We start from the raw sequence: 26,185 nt of genomic DNA, 5'->3' as shown, positions 1-26,185 counted from the left end.
ATTTTAAAATCTGTTTCTTATGATTTTGAGAGTACAAGTCCTGCTTAAATTTTATGGAGAATTTTTTTGTTTTTAGCAGTCGATTGACCCAGTTATGTTCAGGCTCCAAGTTCTGTCCCATCTTCTGTATTCTATGGTTCAAATGTTAGTTCAATTTTTGAAGGCTTTGCAGCTGTATTAAAGTCTAATCTATGTGAGCGCCACTCAGTATGGAACCTCGATGGCATTCTAACCCATAGTGCGGGTCTTAAAGGATTTGATAATGCTTCTGTGGGTCAGGGCAATGGATACGCACCTGAGGGGTGAACCAGGAGTTCATAGCAAGTCTGCAGAATCTCTTTCTTGCACAGCCTCCTCTTTCTCTTCTGCTCTCTGAGTTCAGAAGGAGTGCTTTCCTGGCCCACTGGTGGGAATGCTGGAGCTTTAATCTCCTTATTCTGTTGTGCACATCAGTGACTGGTTCTGCCTATGGGGCCAAAGCACTGGACAACCAGCCAAAAGGCTGGCAGTTTGAACCTGTCAAGAAGCGCCTCAGAAGACAAGCCTGGCGATCAGCTTTTGAAAAGTCTCACCCTTTGAGGTAGAATTGACTAGGTGTCAGTTAACAGCAGAGAGAGAGAAAATGTAATGGAGCTTTCTCTACAATATTTGGTTCTTCCATACTCTGGTCAGAGAGAAGGATTCTCCTCTGCCAGAGTTTCAGGTGTCTGCCCACCTGCCCAGCTGCCTGTCTCTCTCCTTTGTGGACCTTCTATCCCATTTATATGAGAGAGGGCTTCTCTCGGGGCTGTTTCTGTCCACAACGGGTGTGCAGCTGTGAGATTTGGGCTCACTTAATTTCAGCCTCTGGAATATTCATACTCTATGTTCTGGCTCCGCCCTGCCCCCATCCACCTTCAACACTTTCCTTTGCAGAGTCCTGAGATAGTGTCCCATGCATTTGTCCAGATACTTAGTTGTCAGATACCAGCATAGCCACCAGGGGGCAGTGCTGTTGTGGTTGAGGGGGGAGGGACTGTACACTGAAGGAGCTGCAAGACCTGGCTGCCTTGTGTGAGCAGGATGGGAGTGTGCTGAGGAGTGGGTGCTGAAGGTGCTGAGTCAAGGGGAGTTTAATATAAAGTTGGGTCAAGGAGTGTTTGTTGACAAGGATTTATTGCCGTAGCAAGGGTTCTGGAAATGGGTTTAATATGCTGTGGGATTGCTTTTGGAAGCTTAGAAAAGGCAATGGCCCACATTCTCTGAAATCGAAATGCCAGACCTGCTGTGTCAGATGTTGGAAGAGGGATTAAAAGCCTCCAATATGTGGGCATGTCTGAGTTAGTCTTCTGTAAGACCATTTCTTGGAGGTCCTGAAGGATACCCATTTCATCAAAAGAATAAGGAATGCGGAGATGAGGGGAGCACCAGCAACATAGAGCTTACCAATATGTATACTTTGTAGGGAGTCCCTGGACGCCACAAACAATTAAGTGCTTGACTATTATCTGAAAGTTTGGCAGTTTGAACGTACTCAGAGGATCCTTGGAAGACATTCCTGGCCATCTGCTACTAAAGGATGAAAGCCTTAAAAGCACTATTGAACAGTTAGTTCTACTATGCCCACATGGGGTGGTCATGAGTCAGAAATGACTTGATGACAACTAACAGCAACAATCGTCTATAGGCTCAGGTTGTTAGTGGGAGCTGGGCTGCCTAGTAGCAATGCAAATCATGGGATCCCAGATCAACAGAGGCCAGGTGGAAGTACTTAACTGTCAGAAACAAGTTGTGTGTGATTACAATAATGGTCAGCAGGTCAGAGTAGTAGTTATCTATTGGGGCATAATAGATTCTCCCCAAACTTAGCAGGTGTGAGATAAATGGAAAATTAATATTCAACTCATTCTGATAAATTTGGAACTAGACAAAAATTTTGGTATCACTCAACATAGTTTTCAGGTGAAGGAATAAACTAGAAAATTTAAATAACTAGTATAAGTATAATAAGAGATTTTTCAAATAATGATGATATAATTGCATACCTGAATAAAAGACAAATACATCAAAATCAATGGTTTCTCTCCAGTATAGACATGAGGGTCTCAAATTGGCAAGGGTGAGAAGGGCAGACCGTTCTCTTTCCCCTACTACTTGACTGGATCAAACTGTGTTCAAAACTGTAAAATATTTAGGAAAACATTGTTTTGACCAAAGCAGCAAAGGACTTCTATGACGAAAACTAATGTACTAAAGTACATAAAATGAAACCTGAATATATGCAAAAAATATGCCATATTTTCAAATGAGAAGTCTTGTCAATTAAATGGAGGTCCCTAAAACTAATAATATAAGTGGAATGTATTTCCAGTCAGAATATTAAGATAGTTGTTTTTGAATTGTATACAGTAATCATATGCTACAAATAGTACAGTAGATAACAGAGGATGTTGCTGGTGTTAGGAGACTTGGAGTCCATTTCTGACTCATAGCGATCCCATTTCACTGCCCCATAGGGTTTTCTAGGCTGTGATCATTATGGGAGCAGAACAACAGGTCTTTCCCCTCAGTGCCCCCTGGTGGGTTCGACCTGCCAAACCTTCTTTGGATTAGCAGATGAGCACTTAATCACTGCAACACTGTGGCTGCTTTAAAAGGTATAGAGAAGAAAAACATGAAAAAGCAGGATACTAACAGGTGTCTACCTCTTCAGGTAACAGAATAAATTGATATTACATAGCATAGAAACTGACAAGTCGACCAATGAAACAAAATCTGCTAAGAAGTCACAATAACCATTGATACAAAGGCGGTATTTTGAGAAAATTATATTTATTTAATAAATGGTGCTGACTCAAGTGATCGTTCTGGGGGACAAAGCTTGCAAAAATGTGATACACAAATGATAGATTTGGAAAATCATGTGAAATGGAGATGACAAGACTTAATAACAATTTCCATTTTACACAGAAGGATAAAAGTTAAGCACTTGAAAAATGATCAGTGAATTCAAACAGATCGTTCACAGCAAATCCACATGCCCAATAAACATAGTCCAAGTTGCTCAAAAACACTGGTAGTTAAGAAAATATCAAAGTCCCAGTGAAACTGGCACAATTTAAAAATCAACACCATCTATGGCTGGTTGGGCTGTGGGGTGAAGGATACCCTGAGACATGGCTGGAGAGGTGCTTTAGGACATCCTCTAGGGGAAAGACATGGCCATGGCTCTGTACTTTTAAAACATACTTTGAGCTGGAAATCTCACTCTATGGAGTCTTTTCCACAGAAGCAGATCCTGTAGTATACAACGGATAGTTATTATTAGTATTGACCAAACACTGACTGTCCATTGATAATTGAATGATATATAACTTATGGTAAAGCTACATCATCAATAAATGAGTTGTAGTAGTTGAGTGGGAAAAATCTCTGTGAAGTATTATTGAAGTATTACTGAAAAAATCAGGGTGCATGCAGAGAAGTGTATATAAAATGAGCACATCTGGGTTAAACAATATCAATTGTTTGAATATGCTTGGATACCTGTTTATGTTTATGAGTGTGTATAAGTCTGTGTGTTTGTTTAAGCAAGGATAAGAGAGACTACCACATTGTTAACCTGAATTACCTTGGATTCACTTGCAGGAAAGAACAGGGGGAGGAGAGCTAGAACACGCAGGAAGAGTGGACTTAAAAAGCATGGATGATAATGTTTCCACTTTAGTAGTGTTATGTATGGAAGAATAAATCTGTCTTAAAGGGAGAAAGCCAGAATATTCCTTAGAAGCAAGGATGGCTTTGGCCATGTTATCAAGAAGGAGGGACCAGTCCCTGGAAAAGGACGTCATGCTTGGTAAAGCAGAGGTCCAGTGAAAAAGAGGACGACCCTCAATGAGATTGATACAGTGGCTGCAACAGTGTGCTCAAATATAGCAAAGATTATTAGGATTGCCCATGACCGGATGGTGTTTTGTTCTGTGGTGCAAAGGGCCACTGTGAGTCAGAACTGACTTGATAGCTTCTGACAACATGTAGAAGTCCAGATAAAGTGTACTGAATTGATATCATCTATTTAAATTATTCATGTAAGTTAAAGACTGAAAAATATAGTGTCAGTGCCATATCTAACGACTTAAAGAGAATCAAGGTAGAATATCAAGTGAAATAAGGGGCGAGAGCAATGTGGGTAGAGTGTGACCAGGCTTCCATAAAAGTAAACACCCCAGCAGATGTACTTGTGTACCTGTGACTGTGTATATGTGACCCTGCAGAGAGGTGTAGGGAAGGATACACGTGTGTCTATTTACATTGCGTACCTTGGGGGAGCAGGACCAAATTACATATGAGGGTGGGACCCTGACATAAATTTTTTTGTCATACAAATCTGTAATCTTGCAAATGTGATAAAAAACAATTTCAGAGCTTTGGAAATTCATAAACATCATAGATATATGTATATTTTAACGTGTTTTGTTAGATATTTAAAATAGGTGACAATTCTCCAGAATGACACACAAAAGATTTGAATCACTGTCAGGAGAGCACACCGCAGAAAGTAATAATCAGATCCAGTGGATTTCTTGTTGTTCTTGGAGCCAGTGAGTTCTTCTGGTTTCTATGACTGGAAATGACCAAAAATAATTTTGGGAAGTCAGTAGAGTTACCCCTCAAAGACGTCTTGCGAGCACACGTCTACAGCTAAATTCAGAAGGCTGGACACCATGTGCAATTCACTAGGTAACTCTTGCGCCTCTAGAAGATTCTCTTTCCCGGATATGCTGCTTCCACCTCCTCCCTGCCTAGCCCCGCTGGATAACCCGCCTTTGTGCATGCTAGGCCCCATTCAGGTCTGAGCCTAGATCATAGAGGACATCAACTGGGAAGGTAGCTTTTAAGAAGAAAGATGTTGATGAAAAGATTTCAGAAAGCAGCACCTCCCCAGCCAGCCTCTCCCCAGCCTGGGAATACCAACCCCTCCCACCCTGATACCTCTGAGAATCTCTGATTTTTCATTTTGGATCCTTAGGAGACTGCAGAATTTACCTGGTCTGAACACCTTGGTTCTTTTCTACCTGTGACCCTCTGCCTCGCAGGAGCGGTCTCTGTCACTCTGAGGAATACACACAGGACAGACTGTGGACGGAGGTGCCCATCCTAGAGGCCCTGCCCTCCATTCCTCTGCCCATGGGGGGTTCCCTGTGATACTTGTGGTCTCATCTCCCAGAGAGATGGATACACCCCTGTCATGTCCAGGGCTTCCCCAGACTTGGGATTTGATGTCGCGACTGAGACTGGGGCTTTGTTGTCCACTGTTGAGTCTGGCCCTGAATCTGCCCCTTCCCACCATTACCTCTGATCACCTGTGTTCTCGCTGTTCTCCCTGGGTTTGAAGCTTGTCCTCTCTTTTGGTTCTTTCCCCTCAGAGGGCCTTTTTCTTCCAGTTCTTTGACCTCGGGACAGGTCAGATTTGACCACAGGAAAACAAAAAAAAAATTAGCAAGTTTGTTTGACATGTCAAGAACCGGAATGTACAGCTTGATTTTAAGGAGAAGAAAAAGTTCCAAAGCTCTACCCCTTACCCTAGGACATGCTCTACAGGAAATATCCTGCAAGCCCTGGATCAGCTCTTATCCAGAAATGGTTAACACCCAGGGGGATTTTTCTACACCACCTCCCAGTTCACATTCCCCCAATGTGGCAAAAAGGGTGCATCCAAATCATAAACCCAAATTCACCCTAGGAGACCAGAAGACATGGCTGGGGTGAGTTCATTTTCCTTCAACCTGCCCTTCTCTCCTCCTACCAAGCCCTGCTTCTTTCTCTGCCTCTATACTGCTGGGAAGGGCCCCAGAGTTGTTTGTTTAGGGCTTTATGTCCACTGCTCACCTGCAGGCATGTTTCGCAACAGCCTGCCATCTCTCTCATTCCTTCTCCTCCAAAGAACTCAGTGACACCCCCTTCACCATGACACCTCAGCAGGGCCCCCCCAATCCTCCCAAGTCCCACTGAAATCCCATTTCCCTTTCCCTATTTATGTTGCGCTCATCCTTATGGTCCCAAGATCTCACCATCCAGATGAGGCCTGTCCTGTCCTCTCCTGGGCCAGGGGAGCCTCTGAGGGGACCTGGTGTCTGCGGTCAGCTATCTGGGACTTCTTCCATCCAGATCTCCCTTAGGGCTGGAGTTCTCTGTGCACTTGGGTTGGGAGGGTTGGGGTCACAGGGGAAGGAGAGTATGATCTTCCAGGGGAGCTGGGTGAAACGAACCTGAATGGAGGTCTCTACTGAAGGGCCCACGTTTCCAGCCCAAAGGCCCTGCTCCTCCTAGTCCCGGGGTTCTAGCACGTCTTCAGGTGCTTTCCCATCTTGCCTCGGTGGTGCACCTGCTCCTTCTGCAGCCTGGTCTCCTGCCTCTGCAGCCTGTCCAGCTGGTGCCTCAGCCTCTTCAGTTCTTCTCTCTGCTTCTCCAGCTGCTCCTCCAGGCGCCTGCAGACCGCTCTCTTCTCCCTCACCTCCCTCTTCTTGGTGGCCATCAGGCAACGCCTGGCCAGCTGGTGGCAGCGTCTGGGCCTTCGCTGGACTGAGCGTGGCAGCTGCCTCTCCAGCAGCTCTTCAAAGAAGACCCGGCAGCTGAAGCCCTGGCTCACACCATGCTCCGCGTGGGCCACGAGGGCCTCCCGGGACTGGAACACGCGGCAGCAGGCCACGCAGCGGAAGCCGTGCTCACGGGTCACCAGCCACTCCGGGGTGGTTGCGCGGGGTCTCTCCCCATGCTCCTCCCGTTGGTCAGTGGGCTCCTGGGTACAGGTCTGGGGCCCCTCCTGCCAGGGCTCCAGGTTGCTGACCAGGGACTCAGTGTTGGCCAGACTTGGGGCAGAGCCGATGGTGCTCTCCTCAGAGAGCTCGGCCTCAAAGACCTGGGGCATCTTGCCCACGGGGTCAAAGGAGGTTTTGGTCTGCCAGGCGACCGCCACCCCCTTGACCGTGTGCACCTTGGTGAAATATGCGCACCTGACCCATGGCTTTCCTGGGGCAGCCCCGTAGCTGGAGGAGTGAGAGGGCTGCTCGGTGGAAGATGAAGGATAAGAATTCTGAGATTGTTTTGGAATCTTCCTTGGCCTGGAGCTTCGACTTTTTTCTTGGTATGTTGCTGACTGTTGCGCATTTTCCTCTTGGATAGAGACCTCTGAGAATAGAGAGTTAATTTACTTGAGCTTTCAGGGTCCTTATTCTCACCTGTGACCCCAAAGCTTTGGTCATAGGGACCCCTGGAGGCCTTTCCATCACCACATCCTCCACCTCTGCAGACCCCATGGTTTCTTTCTTCTTCCCCAGAGACCCACCACCCTTTGGGGGCACTGCTGTGGAAGACAAAGTCTCCATTGTAAAGTGGCACTGTTTATGATAGTTCATTTTTTAAGAAGTTATTTTTCTTTAATTCCACATTTATTGAATTCCAATGAATTTGTTCCTTTGGAACTTAGAAATGACCTCATTCCCATGAAGCTTCATAATAAATGTGTGACTTGATGTTTTGTATGCGGGTGATATTCTTAGTAAATTTGGAGGGTAAACACTCCAGAGCAATGGTAACCTCTTTTCATCCTCTTTTTACTGAAAGGCTTTTTATAGAGGAGGTATACGTAAAGAGAAGAATGTGTATATTTAGTTATGATTCTTACATGTATACCTCTTCCTTGCACCCCTATTAACCCAGCCACAGTAGAAGATGAAAATTGTTTTTCTCAGAATAGAAGCCCAGTCCTTAGTAGATGAAGTGAGGCAGAAAGAGATGGCCGTATCTGAGAACCTTGATGCGAGAACTTCAGATGGAGAACACACAACCTCCTCTCCTGTGTATGTCTCCGTGGGTTGTCTATGTCAACCTAAAGGTCTGTGTATGCTTCTGAATCTGTGGGAAGGACTGCAGAGTTCAGGATGCAGAAAGAGATGGAGCTAGGTTGGGTGCGTTGAATGGAGGGAAAGCTCGAGAGAGAGACAAGATTCAGAGAGGGAACATGCCAGCAGTTGGTTAGAAGGATACAGAGATCAAGGAGGGAGCAGAAAGCAGGGCTCAGCCACTGAAGGGCAGAATGGGGCAGCAACAAAGAAGACAAGGCGGGGGCACACTAGTCGGAGAAAGAATGGATAACTAAGAATGATAGCAGAAAATGAGTTTAGCTATAGTTGGAATTTTAAAATTCTTTCCTGCTAGACTTGGAAAACATCATGCTAAATGGAATAAGTTAGTATTTGCCCTAAGTATAGGGCAAATACTGTACAATGTGACTTATATGAAATAAGGAAATATATAGAAAGCAAAGATTATTGGTCATTGCCAGTTGTGGGCAGGGGTAAGGGGAAGTTTTTCCACTGGGGCATTGAGGTTATGTTAATGGTTGTAGAAGAGTTTGGAGACGGATATTGAGAATGGTTACATGACTTGAAGAATGTAATGAGTGTCACTGACTCATACATTAGAAATTATTCAATTACAAGAGAAAAAAAGATCTATACTATAGCTGTCTTTACCTAGAAGAATTGTTAAACCCTTAGGTAAAGATGGTCAGGAGACCTTGGAGGAGAAAGGAAATCCCTAGAGCTAGAGGGGCAGGGCCTTCCTGGACCTTCTTCTGCTTGAGTCCAGGCTGAGAACTGTGGCAGCTTACATTGACTGGGAACTCTGAATGAACGTGTGGTACTGTGCTCCATCACACCACCCTCTCCCAAAACCTCCTGATAAATTTGATATTTTGTTTTAATTCGCATGATATATTAATTCAGTCTCCTGAAAAAATTAAGTACAAGTCTTTGTAACCACCCTTCTCCCTGGTTCTATACCCACTGCCCCAGTTGCCCACCTGCGTTCTTTCCACTAACAGAGCAGGAGAGTTCACAAATCTGACTTGTCTGCTACTGTTATGGAAAGCCCCTCAGATGACAGTAGATTTCTATACTTCACTCACATATTTATTCCTTCATTTATTTATTCACAGTATAATTTCTTACTGTTTACTAATTGACAGGAAGTTTTTTCAGGTGAAAGCCTCAGTGATCCCTTGTGGTCCTTGTTTCCGGAGTGAATCAAACCTCTTGCTGCCCAGCACCCATCGCACAGACTGAATTTTTCTCCCACCCTTACCTTGGGCCTTAGAGAAAGGCCTCTTTCTCATGTATTGCTGCTCCATTCTGGCTGGGTGAAGATGAACCACGAAGGATGGTCACCGGCAAGATGTTTCTCCTCCTCCCACGTAGAGATGATGTCCCAAACTCTCACAAGTTGGGGACCTTGATTTAGGCAGAACCGTTTGTAATTTGGTATCCAAAGTCGCTCTCCCACAGGAGACCTCAGACCCACAACCTCTCCAAAGAGCAGTTAGGATCTGAGTGAGCACCAAGGTTTCCAGTAACCCTTGTGTGACATCATCGCTGACATCGCTCAGTTCCAAGGGCCCAGTTTGAATCTAAACAGCGCACTAGGAAAAAACATGGCAACTGTTGTGGGAGAGGATAGGAGGCTGGGAGGAGGGAAATTGTATCTTAAAAATGAATTGAGATGTTCACTTAAAGAAGTCAATATCCAAGAGGAAGGAAACTGTGAGTTGAGGGAATAGAAGAGTATAATGAGTCGCTGTTTCTCCCAAACCTCTTCTCTGGCCCTGCATCAAATCTCTCCAGCTCTAGAAACACAATGTCCACTCTGAACACCTCTCAGGCCTCCTTTGCCACTTAGGCTTCACACAGGCTGTTCCCTCTGACTAGTAGACATACTCTCCCTTCAGTTGACTGGTTCCTCCTCCATGGTACCCAGTCTGTGCTCCTGCTTTATGTATTCAGAGCACCTAGTAATCCTCCATCATAGCACTGAGTCATAGGAGATGCTCATTTTCCAATTTGTGTCTTCCAAATGGGTTGTAAATAACTTGGGAACAAAGATGAGGTCTGCCTCATATTTGGCAGTCCCAGAAAGTGAGACAGAGCCCCACCCATAGGAGATACTCAATGTATATCTATTGATTAGATAAAAGAAGATTCTTCCAAAAGACTCACCCTTCGTAGCCATCCGTGCAGAATGGAGTTTTCGGTCTGTTGCCTGGAGGTACTATCACTCAGTGGTGGTGTCTACGCCACTCTCTCTTGACCTCCTGACTCTAAACCGTGTGAAGCCTCTTGGCCTGTCCACATGCTTCTCCCTTGGAGCCACTCAAAAGGGTAGGATTACATCATCACAGAAAAGCACTGAGACTCCAGACGTCTATGGTCAACCTGCCTGGGAGGCTTAGGAGAGCCCTCGGGGAAAGGTCCACTGTCCTCTGCTTGATCTCCTTTTTTGTCCAGGGGGCAATTAGGAAAGGAACAAGTAAATTGTTGAAACATTTTAAGGCAGGGTTTGGGAAGTTGTGCTTGGTAGGTAGAGGAGAGCCTGAGGATTTGAAGGAAAATGAAAGATGTCAACATGGGAGCAGAGGGCTCGTTTTCTGTGAGTACAGATGGTAGAATGTGGGCAAGTGGTTGGAAATATAAAAAAAAAGAAAATCTCCTAACCATCCACTCGTATTTCAAAATTTAGGTCAAACATCACTTCCTGGTGGGAGCCTTTCCAACCCTACACCTGGTAGAATTTCCCATCCTGCTGCATACTCTATTGTATTTAAGAAATGCTTCTGCCACAACTAGGGACAAACTTGATTGCATTTACATGTTGTGATGGATAGCAAAAATGGCCACATGTTCTAATATGTATGTACCCATACATATTATATGACTTATAGCTCCCTTTCTCAAGAGCAAGATTCTTCCTCCACTCCTTGAATTTGGACTGATCTATGATTGCTTTGGTCTTTGGGACAGTACAAAGACTAATAGAAGCAGAGACCAGATATAATCAGACACATCATGGCGTGCTCTCTTACCAAAAACCAAACCCATCACTCTCAAGTATATTCTAACTCATAGTGACCCTGAAAGACAGAGTAGAACTGCCCCATAGGATTTCCAAGGCTGTCATCTTTACAGAAGGAGAGTGCCATGTCTTTCTTCCACAGAGCAGCTGGTGGGTACAAACTGATTACCTTTCCTTTAGCAACTGAGCCCTTAACCACTGCACCACCAGGGCTCCTCCTTGCCCTCTTGCTGCTCTTCAAACACTGAGAACCCATGGGAACAGCCCAGGCCACCCTAATAAATGACAAGAGATCATTAGAGAGAGAATCCAGCTGAGAAGAATTCAGACCCTCTGCCCTCCCGCTGACATTGTGGCTGATTCCGGATACATGAGGGAGCCCAGCCGAGAGCGGCTGAGTCTGCCCCAGACCAGAAGAACCCCAAACTGCCAACCCGCAAAGCTGTGAGCGAAGTAACTGCTTGTTCTTTTAAGGCACTTCATTTTTGGGTCATTTGTTATACAGCAATTGATAACTGGTTTGTTAACTGGGCTGTTTCTCTCTCGAGACTGCAAGGAATCTTTTCTTAATCATTTCTGTATCAACGGTATCTGGCAGAGGGTTGTTCCTGTAGTCACATAATTTAAAAGTTTCTGTCATTATGTTTTAATTTTGTTTTATAAATAAGATATGGCTGGATTTGCAAGTCTAAGCTGAGTGTACATGTTTTTTCCTAAGGTATTAATCCCTTTTTCTTGCTATTACTCATACATTTAGACATAATTCCCATATTATACTTCATATTCACTGTTCTTTTTTTTGTTATTATTCTGCCTTTCCTGTTTCTTTTTTTATTGGAATGATGAAATTTTCTTTTTCCTTCTAGCTATTTGAAAGCTGTATTTTTAATTCCTGTTCTTTCATAGTAAACATGAGATCTTTGAACATTTTAATATTTGGTATATTGTATCAAGTTCATATCTCAGTTCTCCTCTCAAACAGTAATTTTTTGCTAGCTGCCATTGAGGTGACTCCGACTAATGGTGAACTTAGGTACCACAGAACTAAAGGTTGCCAGGTCCTGTGTCATCCTCACAAGTGCCAGCAATTTAGATTCCATCATTATGGCTAATGTATCAGTCCATCTCACCAAGGGTCTCCTACAGCCTTGTTGGCCTTCTTCTTCACCAACCACGATATCCTCCTCTAGGACTGATTAATCTGTCCTGATGACATGTCCAAAGCAAGTGAATTGGACAGTATTCTCTTGTGATCTGTAAGGTTTGAATTGTCTAATTTTCAGAAATAAATCTCCAGGTCTTTCTTCTTAGTCTGTCTTAGTCTTGAAGCTCCCCTGAAACCTGTCCACCATGGATAACTCTGTTGGTATTTAAAATACTGGTGGCCTAGCTTCCAGCATCATAGCAACGTCCAAACCACCACAGTACAGCAAACTAAGAGACAGGCAGCGAGCTGAACAGGGTATTGTTGTTGTTAGGTGTCATCAGGTCAGTTCTAATTTATCGTGACCCTATATACAGCAGAACAAAACACTGGCCAGTCTTGTGCCATCCTCACACTTGTTATTATGCTAGAGCCCATTGTTGCAGCCACTGTGTCAATCCAACTCACTGAGGGTCTTCCTCTTTTTCACTGTCTACTTTACCAAGCATAATGTCCTTCTCCAGGGCCTGGTCTCCCCTGATAACATGTCCAAAGTATGTGATACAAACACTCACCATCTGTGCTTGTAAGGAATATTCTGGCTGTACTTCTTCCAAGACAGATTTGTTTGTTCTTCTGGCAGTCTATGGTATATTCAATATTGTTCACCAACACCATAATTCAAAGGCAGCACTTCTTCTTCGGTTTCCCTTATTCATTGTCCAGCTTTCACATGCATATGAGGCGTTTGAAAATGTCATGGCTTGTGTCATACACATCTTAGCCTTCAGAGTGACATCTCTGCTTCTCACCACCTTGAAGAGTTCTTTTGCAGCAGATTTGCAATACATCATTTGATTCCTTGATTGCTGCTTCCATGAGCATGGACTGGGGAACCAAATAAAATGAGATCCTTGATAACTTCAATTTTTTCTCTGTTTATCATGGTGTTGCTTATTGGTCCAGTTGTGAAGATTTTTGTTTTCTTTATGTTGAGGTGCAACCCATACTGAAGGTTGTAGTCTTTGATATTCACCGCTAAGTGCTTCAGGTCCTCTTCACTTTCACCAAGTTTGTGTTATCTGCATATCGTAGGTTGTTAATGAATCTTCCTCTAAACCTAATGCCACGTTCTTCTTCATAGAGTGCAGCTTTTTGGATTATTTGCTCAGCATACAGATTGAATAAATGTGATGAAAGGATAGAACCCTGACACAAACTATTCCTGATTTTAAACTACATAGTACCCCTTGTTCTCTCTGAAAAACTGCCTCTTGGTCTATGTACAGGTTTCACATGAGCAAATTTAAGTGTTCTAGAATTTCCGTTCTTTGAAGTGTTATCCATAATTTGTTATGATTCACACAGTATAATGCCATTTCATAGTCAATAAAACGCATGGAAACATCTTTCTGGTATTCTGGTATTCTCTGCTTTCAGCCCAGATCCATCAGACATCAGTAATGATATTCCTCATTCCATATCCTCTTCTGAATCTGACTTGAATTTCTGTTGCAACTTCTTTTTAATGATCTTCAGCAAAACTTTACTGAGTTTTGATATTAATGATATTGTTTGATAGTTTCTGAATTTTGTTGAATCACTTTCTTTCGAATGTGCACAAACATGGATCTCTTCCAATCGGATGGCTAGATTATTCGGCCAGTGCTGCATCTGTTTGTTGAAACATCTCAATTGGTACCTGTCAGTTCTTGGAGTCTTGTTTTTTGCCAATGCCTTCAGTGAAGTGTGGACTTCTTCCTTCAATACCATCAGTTCTTGATGACATGCTACCTCCTGAAATGGATGAACATCGACCCATGCTTTTGTGTGTGTGTGTGTGTGTGTGTCTGTGTCTGTGTGTCTGTGCAGTGACCCTGTGTATTCTTTCCATCTTATTTTGATGCTTCCTGTGTTGTTCAATATTTTGCCTGTATAATCCTTCACTATTGCATCTCGAGGCTTGGATTTTTTCTTCAGTTCCTTTAGCTTGAGAGATGCCAAGCATGTTCTTCCCTTTTGTTTTTCTAACGCCAAGTCTTTGCACATGTCATTATCATACTTTGTCTTCTCGAGCCGCCCTTTGAAATCTTCTCTTCAGCTCTTCTACTTCCTCATTTCTTTCATTTCCTTTAGCTACTTTACGTTCAAGAGCAAGTTTCAGAGTATCTCTGACATTCATATTGGTCTTTTCTTTCAGTATAAGGGCTGTATTAGAGGGTACCATCATTTTTATAACTTGCAAGTATCCTCTGTCAGGGCAGTTATTGACTGTAGCTGCACACCACCTAGTTCTTCTGGTTTTAGGCTGATGGCGTCTCTGGTTTATGTGGCCATTAAGGGAAGACCTTTTATTCAAAGAATTATACTTAGAGCAAAATTTGTATATTTATGTATAATTTAAAGCTTCTCCTTTAAGATTGCCTTTCCCTGAACAGAAAGCTCTCACCATGTCATTATGGGAAATACTCTTTCAGTGTGAGGCAGAAAGAGATGTCCATATTTGAGAGTCCGATGGTACAAATCTCAGTAGCCAAGACACAACCACATCAACTGTGTGTGTGGGTGGGTTGTATATGTGAACATAAGGGTCTGTATTTTCCTGAGTATGAAGGTAGGATTGGCGAGTTAAGGAAGAAAGAGATGGAAGCATCTTGGGAGTGGAGTGCAAACTCCGTGACAGAAGTTGCAGCAGGGGATCTCTCAAGAGGGTTTTAGAGGCCAGTTAGAAACCTAGGAAGCAAAAGGAAATAGGGCCAGTGGAGGGCAGCACTACAGTAGTGGTGGGGGGTAGCAAAAATAATGGTAGTGGAGAGGGCAACAAAACTGCCCTGAAAGGAGTGGCAAATTAAAGATCCTAGACAAAATTCAGGTTAAGAAAAGTAGGAATGTAAAAAAATTCTATCCTATAGCTCTCTTTGCTGTGAGAGTTTTTTTAGGCCCTTCGGGAGATGTGGGGAGAAGACATAGGAGGAGAAGGGGAGTTCCTGAATCTAGGGGAGGAGTCTGCAAGCCATCTTCTGCCCTCAATGATGTGGGCTCTGGGCTCCTTCAACTTCTCACTCCCAGAACCTCCTGAAATATTTTCTTAATTCTTCACATAGTACATTAATATCATGTCATTAGAAAATATAATAAGTACGCTTCTCTCTAACCACCCTTTCCCCCATCCTATACTCTCTGCCCTAGTTGGCCACTGGCTTCCTTCCTTTCCACCAGGTACAGATCCTAAACAACAGAGTGCCTGGAAAGCTCTCGAACTCCCAATGAATTCTGTAGCTTGATCCCTCACTTATTCCTACATTTCTTATTGATATAAGAATTTGGTTAATTGCCCACCAAATGACAGGAAATGCTTTCTCAGGACGCTCCTTCTTATGACCTTATCCATTCCCAATTCCTTCATCTTGTCCTATCATGGCTCTCTTTTCTGGTGGAAACCAGACCCTTTGTTCCATAACACACATCAGTCTGGGACAATTTTTCCTCTCACCCTTATCTAGAGTCTTAGAGAAAGGCCTCTTCCTTCTGTATCACTGTTTCCTCCTCTCTGGGTGAAGAAGTTCAATCATAATGATGTTCTGAAGGATCTTTATCCCTTTTCCCAGTTCTTCACGATGCATGACCGTTTGGTGACTTGGGGACCCCGGTTTAGTCCGGAATTTCCGTGATAGAGTAGTTTCAGATGCTCTCCCACAGGACCTCAGATCGACACCCTCTCCAAAAGAGTAGGTGAGATCAGCGTGAACTTCCATAACCCTGTGTGACATCATTCCTGACATTGCTTAGTTCCATGGGCCCGCTTTAAATAGAAACACAGCAAAAACAAAAATATGAAACAGTTCAAGTAGGAGCTTGAATACTGCCAGTCCCAGACTGGGAAAAGGGGGCTTAGATATAAAAAAGGAATTGCAGCTTTTCTCTGCACTCCATGTCGTTACTATCCCTTGGTGGGGAGAGAGAGAGTACAGGGAATCGTTACAGTGTGATCAGGAGTTGATTTGCCCAAAACTTCTCATTTGACTCTCTTGGAATCATGTCTCTCCAGCCCTGGTCATACAATGTCCACTCTGAACACCTCTCAGGTCTCCTTAGCCTCTGAGGCTTCACACAGGCTCTTCCCCGTGACTAGAAGATTTTCTCTCCCATCCCATCTTATGGCCTACTCTCTGGTGAAGCATGGTGGTTAAGAGAACTGACCCCATTGGAACAGATTGGGCTTATGAGCTCACCATAAAATGCTAAGACTCAGGAATTTGTGGTCAGCCAGAATGGGAGGTTTAGGAGTTGACTTGGGGAAAGTCCATGACCTCTGCATCTTCCAGGCTCTGCTTTCACTCTGGAGCCCATATAGAAAAGGAGCTGGTAAATGGAAGCAGCATTTGAGGAAGCAATTAAGAACGTTGGGGTGGTGATGACTTCTCAGAGGAAAATAACAGTTTCAACAGGGAAATGCTAGGGTCTACTCTTGTACGACTCCAAACTATAAATAGGGACGAGTGGTTGGAAAACAGTAGAACAAAAGATGATCTGCATCTGGTCACAAATGTACCAAATGCCTCAGTGGCTTCAGCCTGTCTCCTCAGACTTCTCTCTGGAGAAGACATGGGGCTTCCTGGACCCGGGCCTTTTTTCACCCCTTAACTATCCAATCATATTCCCAACTTGGTTGAGGCATCAGTTCCTGGTTGTGCTCTTCCCTAAATATCCTCCTGGTAGATTTGTTCACTTCTTGCTCCCTACTCCATTGTACCTGCAAAACCCTTTACCACAGTATAAAACACAATTGCATTTACCTGTTGTGGTTGATGTAAGAAATGTCTACACATTTATCCTCTCTCTGTGCCCATGCCTTCTATGAGACTCTGGAGCGCCTTTCATTAGCAGTAGGAGTCTTTCTCCATCCCTTAGTTGGGGCTGACATTATTGTTTTGGACATTGGGATGGTAGAAAACCTGATAAAATGAGAGAGTTGGAAGACTTTACATTGAGACTTCCCTTTTGTTGCTCTTAAACCCTGAGAACTCATGGGAACATCCTCAGGCTAGCCTGCTAGATGATGGAAGACCAATGGAGGGAGGATCTAGTGGTTTCACTGACTTGATGTTATGAACTGGCTCCCAGCTACCTGGAAGCAAATTGTAGACACATGAGGAAGCCGTGTTGTGAGCCACTGACGCTGACCCAGATCAGAAGAGCTCCAAACTGACAACTTGAAAGATTGTGAGCTGGTAAATTGTTGCTCTTTTAAGACACGACAATTTGGGGTCATTTGTTACAGAGCAATACATGACTGATACAACTGTTAACTTGGCTGTTTCTCTCACCAGGCATTGAGGGAAATTCTCTGAGTCATTTCATCATCAAGAGCAACTGCCATAGGGTCTCACATGTAGCTATTGTATAGTAAATCTTTGGTGGCTCCATGGATGAATGAATAATATGAACCGTAACTGTGAATCTGCACAAATTCATGTGTGCAAGAAAACATGATATTTCTTTCAATCAACTGAATTCCAACTCAGAGCTCTTGGCTTACAAAATTGGGGTGAAATTTTAACCTTACTTATTTTTAGGGCTTTGTTTTTTTTTTCCGTGTTGGTTTATTTTTAGGGTGCCCCTCACCCAGATATGCAGTAATTCCTGGAGTCTAATGAAGGACCAAGGTTTGGAGAAGAGCTTTAACACACTCATTGCCCCAGTCTATGTGGGTGATCTCTCTAGAAGCATTGCCTCTGCAGCTTCCTTTCCCAGCTGGAGCATGAGAACGTTGGCAGGGCTGGGAACGCCATAAGGGAGTCTGTCTACTTACGTGCCTGCATCACCCTTTGAGGTGCTGCCACTTACCCCAGGGCTTTATCAAGAAGCAGACCTCACCCCTTCCTAATGTCTAGGACTCTGCTGTCTGACTCCCACTCTTCCCCTGGGTTCCAGTTCACTCACTGTGATTAATCCAGTGAGCTGAGGCTTTTACCATAGACTCTTCAGAGTCTCCAGGCTTCAGGGATTCAACTCTGTGAGTCCAACTACCTCTCTGAAATGAGGTAGGGAAGGAAAGAAAATGCAGAAAGATTTTATGTTGAATTTAATGTTTCAATAAAATTTCTTGCCCTGCGTTTTCAAAGGGTCCTGCCTAACGGTTCCCTCTGTTCTCTTACAAGATGCAGGACGATGAGGAGGGAATGTTTGTTGTGTCATAATCTGTGGAAGGATGCAAAGTGCACATGGGGTTCGTTACTCCTGATGCTCACACTATTGCAGCCCACCTACTGGGAAATTACCGTAAGTGTTGCTGAGTCCCTCACACATCCACACTGAACAGCTTTCGGATTCTCATAAGCAGGAGTTATTTGTGTCCTAAGATGAGCCACTCCTTGGAAGCCCTACCCTGTCCTATAGGGTCGCTGTGAGTCGGAATCAACTGCATGGCAAGAGTGTTTTTTTTGGAGAGGGGTTGATATTAGCTGCAGAATAATGTTTAAAAAAATGCTGACAGAGTAGCAGGTGAAACCAACACAATGAAACTGAAATGAAATCTCTTTTTCACACTTATCGACCCCACAGTGCCTTCGAAGTGTGTACTTTTCACTGGGTTTAGAGGAAAGAGAGAACTCTTCACGAGAGAGACACAGCTTGGGACACCTCCAAAATCACACGCCTCCTCCCTGATGTTAGGTAACATTCCATGCTGTTTGGCTGGTTTATCATCTGACTGCTCCACACAAATAGAAGGCCCGTGCAGGCAGGAGCTTCTCTGCTGTGTTGCAAGAGTATCCTGGTTCCTAGCACCTAAGAAGCACTCAAAACTGATTTGAGTGAATGAATGAGTGGGTGGGTTTTTATAAAAACCATGGTACTGCTCTCTTTATGTAGTTACAATAGTGAAAACAGGGATAAGGGAATGGAGACTAGTACTTGTATAACTTAAAGTTATATAAAATGAGAACAGAACTTCTATAATGAAGAGAGAGACAAAAATAAAGTGTACTAACTGAATGTACCCCCTTCACTTTGGTTGGAAAGAGACATGGTAAAGTTGGGTTGTTTTTCCCCTACTGATTTATAAGTTCTATATATTGAATTGAAAAGTTAGTCTTTTAGGAGTCAGAAATATTTCTATTGAGAGATAATTCACCCGCCATAACATTGCCCTTTGAAATGTGCACAATTCTGTGGTTGTTAGTATATGGACAGAGTTGTGCAACAATCACCACTGTCTAGCTTCACGATATTTTCAGTGCCCTGTAAATAAATGCCCTACATATTAGTAGTCATCCTCATTATTCCTTTCGTCCAAGACGTAGCAACCACTAATCTACTTTCTGTCTGTGTTGGTTTGTCTGTTCTGGACATCTCATATAAATGGAGTCACGCACCATGCGGTCATTTCTGTTTGGCTTCTTTCACTTAGCATAACGTTCTCAAAGTTTGTCCATATTGTTGCATGTATTTTAATGACTAATATTCCAGTCTACGAATATACCACAGCTTGTCTATCAGTTCATGACATTTGGATTCTCTCCATATTTTGGGTATTTATGAATAATGCTGCTATGAAAATTCTTTTGTAAGTTGTTATGTGAACATGCTTCAGCTCTCCTGGGTACATACCTAGGAGTGGAATTGCTATGCATGGTAACTCTATGTTTAACTTTCTGAGCAAGTACTTAACTGTTTTCCAAACTGATTGGATCGTGTCACATGTCCACCAGCAATGTATGAGGGTTCCAGTTTCTCCACATCCTCACCACATATGTTGTCCATCCTATTGATTTGAGCCATCTTAGTGGTTTTGAAATAATAGTGCGTTTTGGTTTTGATTCGCATTTCCCTAATGACTAATGAGGTTGAGCTTCTTTTCATGTGATTATTGACCATTTCTATATCTTCTTTGGAGAAATGTCTAGTCAAATCCTTAGCCTGCAATTTTTTTTTTCAGCTTTTTGCCTGTATTTTTGCTTTCTTCATATAGTTTTTGCTATGCCAAAGATCTGTATCTATATCTTACCAGTTTTAGCCTTCACAGCTTTGGGATTTTTAGAAAATCTTTCTCTTTTACCAATAAAAAGCAAAACAAAATCTCTCATAGTTTCTTCTGAAATTTTTATGGTGGCATATTTTACTTTTAAGTATGTGATCCTTTTGGAATTTTTTTTCCTGCAAGCTATGAGAAAAAGGATGAAAATATTTTTACAGGTGATCTAAATGATTACCAAATTGCTGCAAACATTCCTTTTTGCCTTTTTGCATAAGCCATATCTTAACTGCATTTTCCCATATTCCATATAGAAAAGCATTTTTACAGAAGGAGGCCCGCCATTCCCAGCCATTTCATTTTAAGATTTTGCTTTGCTGCAATAGAAATCCCTTCTATTCCTTTTCTACACACCTGTTGTCATAGCCAATAAAAATTTTGTGTGAGTAGGACTCCTGTGAATTTATAAGATGAGGTTGAATTTTATAACTGGTTCCATGTGGTGCAGCCCAGCAGAAGGACAGACAGAAGCAGTAGCTCCAGAGGGAACAGAAGCTATAAGCACATGAGCCTCTAGAGATTTGCTCTTGAATTTCAGAGAAAGCTCTAGACTTTTCTATATAAACATATTATATATGGCCATCACCTTAGAACAGACAGAGAATAATGCTTTGAATGTGAAGCATTCAGGACAGAACTGGAGAAAAATGTAGAACAATCTTCTAACTCACAAAAAAAACACCAGACTTACTGACTTGACAGGGATTGGAGAAACCCTGAGTGTATGGACCCCAGATATCCTTTGAGGTCAATAATGAAGTCGCTCATGAGGTTCACCCTTCAGCCAAAGATTAGACAGGCCCATAAAACGAAATGAGGCTCCAGCAGCATACTAGCCCAGGAACAAGGACTAGAAGGTAGAAGAGGACAGGAAAGCTGGTAATAGGGAACCTAAGTTGAAGAAGAGAGAGTGTCGACATGTCATGGGGTTGGTAACCGTTGTTATAAAACAATATATGTACTAGCTGTTTAGTAAGAAGCTAGTTTGTTCTGTAAACCTTCATCTAAAGAAAAATTTAAAAAGTTAGGCTTTCAGAATGAGAGTGTTCATTCCTTAGAAGTATGTGCTTTGTTGAACATATCTACCCATTTCTATTGGGTATGTATCTAGAAGTAGAATTGCTGGGTCGTAGGATACATGTGTGTTCACAGCTTTAGTAGATATGGCCAAAGCATTTTTAAAGTGGTTGTACCAAATTACACTTTCACTAGCAGTAAATTAGAGATCCCTTTGCTCCATGCTCTACCTAGTAGTTGGTATTTTCCATCTTTTTCATTTTAGCCATTCTGGTGTGTGGGGGATAGTATCACATTGTGACATTTTGTTAAGAGTTTCTCTGATAACTAATGAATGTATGTTGGCCATACAGAAATCTTTTCAAGTATTTCCTCATCTATTGGACTTTTTTTTTGTTTTTGCTTTATAAACGGTTCTTTATATATTCTAGAACCAAGTCCATAGTAGGACATAGGTATTGCAAATAACTTCTGCTACCATACGAATTCACCCTTGTGGCTTGTCAAGAGCTTTCAGATTCAGAAACCTGCCTTTTATAAGAACAGGCAAATGTATAGTAACGAAAGTTTATTAGGGGTTAACGGGGCAGGAGGGAGGAAATAAAGCAGTGTTATTGCATACAGAGCACGGAGTTTCAGTTTATGGTGGTGGAAAAATCCCATTGATAAGGGTAAGTTTGCACAGCTGATTAATGTAATTGCTGTCAATAGCTTGTACACCTGTACAACTTGTTCACTTGGCAAAGGTTGTGTGCAATATTTACAGCAGCAACAAAAATGAGCAGCTTCTGAGGCAACATTATAGTCTGCAATTGATGAGATGTATTCTTTTATTATACTTTTCTCAGTTTTCTGGTTTGTTAACATGTGACTGTTAAAATCAAAGATAATAAAGCGTTTGCATGATGAAAGTGGTAACAATGTCTATTCCACCCATTGTGTCCCTCTGAAGCTTAAATGAGGAACTACATGCCACTAGCAGTCGCCCAGCCTTACTTGGCACTTGGGAAATATTTCATTTCTCCCACTCCTCTGGCTCACGGTCTTCTCCCCTTGTTTATTTGCTCTTTTCTCTTTCCAGCTGGCTGCATGTGACCACCAGGCTTCCTGACTCCATCATTCTGCTTTCCATACCAATGTTATTGTAACCTTGGGATCTTGGGCAGTGGTGAAAGTTACACACTGTCCCTGCCATTATGAAGGGGACAAGCCAGTGCGGGTGGGAGGGGCAGTGGGGAAATTCGGCCTAGAGAAAGGACAGGCCACCTTCCAGGAACCACACTGGCCTTCAGAGAGCTTTGTTGGCTGTGGTTCACCTGGCCAGCTTGTAGGCGTCAGGGTGCCCTAGGGCTCGGTGCTTAGTTCTCTCTATTGACACCCTCTGTCTAGGATGACTCAGTGAGTCCACTGCTGTCTATCTGTAGCTAAAGATGCCAGCTTTGTAGCTCTAGTCAAATTCCTCCTGGGTGCAGACTCGTATATTCAAATGTCAGCCTAACTCTCTGTATCGACCTCTTTTGTAAAATGGGCATTATAATGGCACATTCCTCATAGGACTATCATGCAGAGCAAAACTCTTAAGGAGAAGCTTTTACAAGAGCCCCTGACACCAGTGCATGTGCTCAGTAAGTGTTAGCTGTTAGTATTATTACCTGACATCTCCACGTGGACGTCTGACAGCTATGCCATGTTATCAAGGCCATGAAGCAAGTCTTGGTCCCAAACCCATTCCACCCGTATCAATTTCTCAAGGCTACAGTGATGGGAGTCTGTGTGTTTTTCCACATAATGGACATGGTTAAAAAGGTTGACCAGGTCCTTCATAATAAGTTGCTCCAAAGTTCATATGGGTGACCATTGATACAAGTTACAGTCAACTAATATAGAAAAAAAAACAGAACCACTCTCAGCAGCTCATGCTTGGACTCTCAGTCCAGAATGTCTGGTGAGGGCACTATTATGGACTGAATTGTATAACCCCAAAAGGTATGTTGAAATCCTAACCACTGTACCTGTAAATGTGACCTAATTTAGAAATAGGGGATTTTTAAAATTATGTTAATAAGGCCATACCAGTGTAGGGTGGGTCCTAGACCTAGTCCCTTCTGAGTTATAAAAACAGCAGAATAGACACAGACAGGAGCAGATGCATCTACAAGGCCAGGAACACAAAGGGTGGCTGGAAGCTGCTAGAAGCTGAAGTAGACATGAGCCGTGCCCTGAATTCAGACTTCGAGCCTCTCCTGAACTGTAAGAAAATAAATTTCTGTTCTTTAAAGCCACTCAGTTGTGTTATTTTTTTCTTATGGCGGCACTAGGTAACTAACACACATATCTGTGCTTATAAATCCAGCCTAGGGTAAAATAGTGCTCTCCCCTCCTTGTCTAGCCCACCTGGATCCTGCTGTTTCCCTATCAGTGTCCTCTGCTTTCACTAAGCTACAAAAGAGCCGGCTTGATGCTGAGGCATAGAAATTCACTTTATTTTTTACTTTGTATTTATGATTAACTAGTATTAATTCTAATGTTTTCTATGGCTTTTAAAAATTTCCTGTGAAGACATTCGTATAATCTATGAATAATAACAGTTATACTTTTTCTTGTCATTTCGTTCTAGCTTCGACCTCCATTGTTAAATATTTCATAGAAATAATAAGAGAAAGCATCCTTGTTTTATTGCTAATTAATTTTAAAGAGAATGTCCCACATTTCGCCATGAACTATCATGCTAGTTGTAGTTTTCCAAGTTTGGGAACTCCTTTTTTTGTTCCTAGTTTGCTCAGAGTTCTTATGTCTCAGTGTGATTGGATTTTATCACTACTTTTCGCCATCTCTTTATGTGAGCCTTATCTTTTCTTCCTTAACCTACACATGTGGTGGATTAAGTTATTAAATGTTTAATGTTCACTCGATTGCATGCTGACAATAAACCCCCTTGATCGTGGCGTATTACATGGTTTACACTTGTCTGGAGTTCTTTGCCAGCATTTTATGTAGGGTTTTGCATCTCAATTACTTATACCTTTCTTTTCTAATTCGGTATCAATATTAAAGTAGCCTTAGGGATCAAGTTGGAGAGCATCTCATATTTTTCTCTTCTTTGGTGACTATGTACAAGATTAAGATGATCTGTTTTTTGCATGTTTGCTGGAACTTGCCTGAAAGTGGTCTCCCAAACCTGAAACCATTTGGCCATCGAGTTGATTCCTTCTTCTTAGGGAGATCTTGAACTACTGACCCATTTTGTATAGTGATTAAAGGCCATTTCTGGTGCCAATTTACTTAGAAAAATTTTCACTGCATGTTGTAGACTGCTGGGATGTCATCATTAAATATTACGCGGTTATCACTGTTTTCAGCCTCATCCAGGCCAATTAATCAATCCCAGATTTTCCATTTTCCGGAAGTCACGCTGCGTATCTACTCCTGGTACCAGTTCCCTTATCTAAGACTTATTTGCAAAGAAACATACAACCAAGCCTCCTTTGAGTCTATGATGTGAGAATACAGTCAGTCCCACATAATGTGACACCTTTGTAATTGTTCTTTTTAAGTGTTTCACATTTACTTTTTTTTTTTCATTTCCCACCTATCTAGCAGTTTTAAAGTTGTGCATTTCAGGTTGAGGTCATTAGCTGGATTGACTCTGCGGGGCGGTGCGGTGCCCAGTTGCATCTGGGCATCAAGAAAAGGCGCCTCTAGAACTAGGAGGCCTGAGGCGGAGGGTGGGTGGTTGGGGGGTGGGGGCGGGGCAGGGCTGCACAGAGAGGGGCGCCCTGGGGGATGCGCGATGCCCAGGGCTGCCCCACCGCAAGCTCGCGGGCAGCAGGATGAAGCTGGCTTCAGGAGCCTTTTGCGACAGTCCCAGCCCACCCAGCCCTGCCCTGAACTCAGACCCACCAGGCTCACAGGTCGCACCAGAATAGGGGAAGCCTGAGGTCACAGAGAGCGAGACCCAGTGCACGCACCTGAGCCTGATCACAGCGCTTATGCTGGGATAGGAGGGCAGAGGAGGCATATGGGGACTTGGGTCCAGAGGATGACCCAGGAAAGGTGGGAGAGTTGAGGTCACCCTCTAACTCTGGGTCCGCACGTGGAGGCCCGAGGTTGCACTTCTGGGAGGAGAAGGCAAAGCCCCAGAGGCCACACTGTAGGTACACACACTGCACCCCCTTTCTCCCTCAGAAGGGCTCCCCAGGGAGGTCACCCCTAGTTTGGGGTGCAGCAGAGCCGACCCCGGTCAGGACTAGGGACTTTATTTCCTGCACTTTCACCACTGGCTTATAGTAGACTCCTTTCTCCATAGACTAAAGAAGAAATCATCAAAATAAGCTCAAAACTCCAGATTTGAGTTAAGGATCATAAATACAACTTCAGCGATAAATGCCTGTTTGGAGCCCAAGTTGCATTAAAAAAAAAAAAAAAAATCCTGAACAAGACCCCAGAGGGAGTGATAGGAACCTCCCTCTTTTGCCACAGTCCCTCTGTGGCCCCAAGCTTTCTTATCTCCCACCTCCTAAGACTGTATCAACTGCTTTGAGAGTTTTAGAATAAAGATCCCCAGGAATATGGCTGCTCTCATTCAGTAAGGATTTCCCCAGTGCTGGACTAGACTAAATTCTGAGAATTCTCCAGAGGCTTCCGGGGCCTTCATACTGGATGGTCAACACACCAAGCTGCAGAGCTAATTCCTTTTTCCTGCAATTGGGCATGACCCCAGGGACATGACCCTGAGGGTGCTGACACTTCCTCAACCAATGACCCTCCCCCTGGGTTTCCCTCTGTCTGGGTCTCAGGATCAGTCAGGCCAACTTGTCCCCTCCAGAGAGTTTCTGTTGAAGGACACCTAAGCGGCACTATGGGTTTGTGCCCCCCACCCTGCAAACCTGCCTCCTCTGAGTGGGGTGAGGTGCTACTGAAACACTGAAACTAGCAGAAGCCACAGCCCATGGTGCTGGGAGAAAGCTGGGAGGGAGAGAGAAGTGGAGAGGCTATAAAGGCCCAGTTGTAAAGGTGAACTGGGGCCGGCCGGGATGCCCTGAAGCCAAAAAGCTGAATGGTCTCACACCTGCAGCTCCTGAGCCCATCTCTTCTTTCAATGGAGA

General features: G+C 43.4%; 1 long non-coding RNA gene across 9 annotated transcripts in view; it reads left to right on the top strand.

Annotated features, from left to right (window-relative positions):
- LOC135229322 (uncharacterized) overlaps nt 1–26,185 on the top strand; it is a 187,361-nt gene that overhangs the window by 74,666 nt on the left and 86,510 nt on the right. For 3 of the 9 annotated variants that reach the window (XR_010320101.1, XR_010320103.1, XR_010320102.1), the window contains exon 4: nt 18,190–24,810. The exons of 3 other annotated variants lie outside the window; for them this stretch is intronic. This is a non-coding gene — a long non-coding RNA (uncharacterized LOC135229322). Of the gene's footprint in view, nt 1–18,189; nt 24,811–26,185 lie in introns of those variants that run through there. 3 more of the 9 variants (XR_010320104.1, XR_010320105.1, XR_010320106.1) reach the window with 3 other exon arrangements.

This window comes from Loxodonta africana, unplaced genomic scaffold (assembly GCF_030014295.1).
Source record: "Loxodonta africana isolate mLoxAfr1 unplaced genomic scaffold, mLoxAfr1.hap2 scaffold_203, whole genome shotgun sequence".
Lineage (NCBI taxonomy): Eukaryota > Metazoa > Chordata > Mammalia > Proboscidea > Elephantidae > Loxodonta > Loxodonta africana.
This window is presented reverse-complemented; position numbering and strand designations above follow the sequence as displayed.